The sequence below is a fragment of the Sturnira hondurensis genome, unplaced genomic scaffold (assembly GCF_014824575.4).
Source record: "Sturnira hondurensis isolate 20B ecotype Veracruz unplaced genomic scaffold, ASM1482457v3 Scaffold0002039, whole genome shotgun sequence".
In the NCBI taxonomy this organism is placed as follows: domain Eukaryota; kingdom Metazoa; phylum Chordata; class Mammalia; order Chiroptera; family Phyllostomidae; genus Sturnira; species Sturnira hondurensis.
In genome coordinates, this window is record NW_028074670.1 from 545,005 (window position 1) to 549,591 (window position 4,587).

The window sequence follows — 4,587 nt, forward strand, 5'->3', positions numbered from 1 at the left end:
TGATGGGTTGGCTCCGGGTTCCCGTAGGGGCTTGAATGAGAGGGTGAAAACGCGTTTTTACCATCAAACACAACTCTCACCGGTTCAGCCAGTGGACAAAGAGGTTATTTCAACTTTTCATGAACTTTGGGCCAGGTTATTGACGCTACAACTGGAGATTTTGCGATTTCTTTAGCTGAGGTTTGGAAGAGATCCCAAGCATCATAGCAAGAAGTGATCGTCACACGCAGTGTGGCAGGGTTCACTACTGCTTCCCAGCTTCCGTCTTGCCCTTCATAACATACACGTCCAGCTAACGCCGCGTGGAGGACAATGCCTGACTGCAGCAGGACATGGGGCCTGGGCGCTGAACTGCTGCTGCTTAAGTTTTAATTGCACAGACTTTAAATGTGCCCGAAAATAGAAGAGTGTAATGAACCCTACGTGCCACATGCCCCCCAACCATCTCCGGGAACAACATTCTGCTCTCGTTTCTGCTCCTCTATCTCACATTTAAAAAAAAATCTTCACCTGAGGACATTTTTTTTTAAATTGCTTTTAGAAAGAGGGGGAGAGAGAGAGAAACATCAACAGGACGTTCCCCGAATCCTGTCTGTGCCCAAACTGGGGATCAGACCTGCAAGCCAGGCATGTGCTGGGAAATTGAATCCTCACCCTTGTGGTTTACAGGATGATGCCCAACCGACTGAGCCACACTGGCCAGGGCATTTTCTACTGGAGTACTTTAAACCAGACATCATCTCCCTTGTACATTATGTGAGGATATGTCCAGAAGATAGTGTTTTGTTCTTTTTTTTTTTAAATTTTTTATTTATTTGTCTTTAGAGGGGAAGGGAAGGAAGGAGGAAGAGAAACATCAATGTGTGGTTGCTTATCGTGCATCCCCTGCTGGGAACTGGCTCCTGACGGGAACTGGCTGGGGTATGTGCCCTGACTGGGAATCGAACCATGATCGTCTGGTTCACAGGCCCGCGCTCAATCCACTGAGCTACACCAGCCAGGGCGATAGTGTTTTGTTCTTAAATGTCACCACAAGGTGTCCTGGCTGCTCCCTAGACTCCCACCCGTTCTGGTTCCCCCCCGTGTCTCTTCTGGAGTTACCTGTACTCTGGTTCAGAGCCTTTCGGGGGGCCAGCTTAGCCTCGGCTGTCTCTGGTCGGCCACCTGTTCCCACGTGCTGTCCAGCTGCCACACTTCTGTGGTTTTGTCTCCCAGCCCGATGACTATCTCTATAACAGTCCCTTATTGTCATTTTGGTGATGTTTCAGAGGGATTGTAAGGTAAATGTTTTAATCTGTCTTTACCCAGGAATTCTTGACTAATTGATATTTCAGTAATGTTTTTTAAAAGTGAAAAATCTATTGGAATGTTTAAATTGAAAAAATGTTTGAACAGTTAAGCATATTGGGTGGAGGGTGAAGAACCCTTGCTTGTTCTTCCACTTCCTAGTTCCGTTACCCAAAGGTCAACACTTGCGTATCTTCTTAGAATTTTGCCTGTGCGTTTGTGGGTGTATGTGTGCACATGGGCACACGCATATGCACACACGCACACTTGGCATCTTTCTGAGTGATGAAGCTGCTTCCTCCTTGGTAAAGCCTCCTTAATGTCCAAAAGTTAAACAGTGTCGTTCACAGGTTAAGCAGATCAGTGTTGAGGCCCCTGGTTCACTTGCTACAGGAGCTGAGAATTAGGTACACGTTACACAATAATGCACTTGTTTACTTGCAAGCGGCCATCACGGCCATCACCTTTGCAAGACGGGTTAAGCTTTAGGCTCAGCTGGTGGTTTCAACAGTTCATTTTCTGACTGGCCAGGAAGTACTGTAATGGGTTTGTTGTCACCCTGCCGCACTTGACCTCAGGCAACTTCAAGCTGCCTGGAGAGCAGAGGTGACAGTTAAGACTTGCTCCCTGAAAGCTGGGTTGAGCTGTTTTCTATAAAATGCAGTGGCCTCGAGACACCCCATCTATTAACCCCTTCTTCACCGTGTTGGTGCAGCATGTAAGGTTCGTGAATATCTTAATTGCCAATGATTTTCTCTTGCCTCATGCCTAAATCTTGTTCAGTGCTCTAAATTTCAGTGAGGCTACTGAACTCCTACCCTGGGGTGTGAAAGTCGTTTCTCTTTAGCACTGCTTGAGAGACTGAGAGGCCTAAATTTTAGTTTTTTAGCCATTTGCTGTTTCACCGAGGGGCCTGGGTGTCAGAAAAGCTGGGAAGGGTCAGCTAGCTGGAGACGGCTGAGTCATTCCTACCGAGCCGTTACCTCTGTGCCAGATGGAGACTTTTGAGACTATTTTCTTTTTTTTTTTAAGATTTTATTTATTTATTTATCTTTAGAGGGGAAGGAGAGAGGGAGAGAAACATCAATGTATGGTTGCCTTTTGTGCGTCCCCTGCTGGGAGTTGGCCTGCAGGGAACCGGCCTGCAACCCAGGCATGTGCCCTGACTGGGAATCAAACCTCGATCCTCTTGTTCGCAGGCCCGCGCTCAATCCACTGAGCTACACCAGCCAGGGCTTGAGACTATTTTCTATGAGAATAAAACAGCAGAGCTGCTGACGGGCAGTAGTCCTTGCCCTTCTAATGACCGTGCTCTTGTGTGAACCCCCCCTGTGATGCTCAGACAGGGTGTGGCTTTCTCCCTCTCACCTGAACAGACAGACCGTGGTGCTGCTCAGAGTGCTGCTTACTCAGGGGAGAAAGAGGGTTGCTTTCCGGGACTGCTGGGGTTACAGCACGGCCTCCCCTCCCGAGTGTTACTGCCGGAGACCTAGATAGCGGGCTTCTACCTCCTATTCATTTCTATTTCTAGAAGCAAGCAAATGCTCTCTAATTGCAGGCTTGGGCTGAATGCCTCAGCTGTGTTTCTCACTGTGCTAATTGGAAAAATATAACTTTCAACTCACTGTGTCCTGCTTTGCAAAATAATAGTTGGCAGCTGAGTTGCCAGTTTGGTCCCTGAATGAAACACTCCTATTCAGCACTAAGGATGGTGGACCTCCGGAAGCCCTGGGGAGACCTGTGCTGTGTACAGACTATTGGAGATCAGACTTCTGCCTCTGACAACCAAGTGCCTATTGATTTGACGTCTTTTTCTGGGACCTTTTATTAAGTTAAATTTCTCTTATAAATTTTGGGAGGCCACCTTCTGGGAATATTAGTTAGCACTGCCCTTTAGTTGAACAGTCATGTGATGGATCTCGTGTGTTTCTTACTGGTTTGGAGGGGAGGTAATTTTCCTTAGGCTAAGATTTTGGCTTCCAGTGGCCTCTCCATCAGCCATAATGCGGTTGGCCTTGCCAGCTATTTGGAAATACTGTCAGCTTGTGAATGTAAAATTTGTGTGACACTTGGTTTTTCTTTGAGCAGCTCCGTCACACCCACACAGAATCGCTGTCTGGTGTAGAGAAAGGCTGTGCGCTCACAGTTTCTATGGGCGTCAGACGTCTTAAAGGCAGTCGGGTACCTCCTGTGCCCAGCATGGTGTAGAGGTAGCAACAGGAGCTCTGGAGCCAGGCCTGTCTGGGCTCTAATCCCAGCCCTACCACTCCCGGCTGTGTATCCGGAGGTTATCTCGCCCCTCTATGCCTCAGTTCCCTCCTCCAAGGATTGCTGATAATAATGGTACTTATGTCACCAGATTTTCATGAGGATTAAGTAAAATAATGCACATAAGTGTTCAGTGCCTGATGCCTTGTTAGTGTTTATTAACTAATCTTAGCATTCAAGTAAATATATGTAACTTTTCTTGGCATAGTAATGTTCAACTGGTCCCTGATTCCCTAGATACCTTCTTTGGTGTGACAAGTAATTTTCCTTAATGATCCTTTATTTCTTCAATCTGAAATGAAGGACTTAATTTAATGGCTTGCCTTTGAAGATGAGTATATAAGACATTGTATACATTAGGATTAGGTTAAATCTAGTGGCAGAAAATACCAAGAACAGAAGAAAGTTTATTTCACCCCCAAGTGTAAGAAGCCCAAGTGCTGGTGTGGTGGTGCCATGGCCACCAGAGCAGGAAGATGGGCTCCGTCTGCACCGTGGGGTTCCCTCCTCAGGACCTCAGGACCCAAAGATGTCAGCTGGCGTTACTGATGATGTTAAATTTGTTCACTAAGAATCCCGAGGCCTTGGTAAGATAAAGGCACATGACCAGAGGGTGCTGTGATAGGAGCCCCACTCGGTACCAACCTCTGCATCAGAACCAGTCGGAGGATAAAGTCACAGGTGTCAGACAGAATTTAATCAAGGAGTTGTCAATCATGTAACTGAAATGGCCCAAGGCAAACAGTAAGGTGTCCTCGAGGTAGCAATTACAGAGGCCGGGAAACACACAAGAGGTGGGAGTTACTAAAACCTCTGGAGCTTGGACAGGAGCCCTGAGAAGCCCCCAGAGCTCTGGGGAGGGGGCACCGCTTGGCTGGTGCTGGCATCTCAGCTTGGAAGAGTTGGTGGGCCTGAGATCCACACCCGGAGGTGGGCATGGTGGCGGCTGGTGACTTGGAGAGGCTGACTCTGTGAGGGCTGGAAATCCACAAACAGGATCAGCTGCTGCAGCGAAGCGAACTGCTGCCTTGG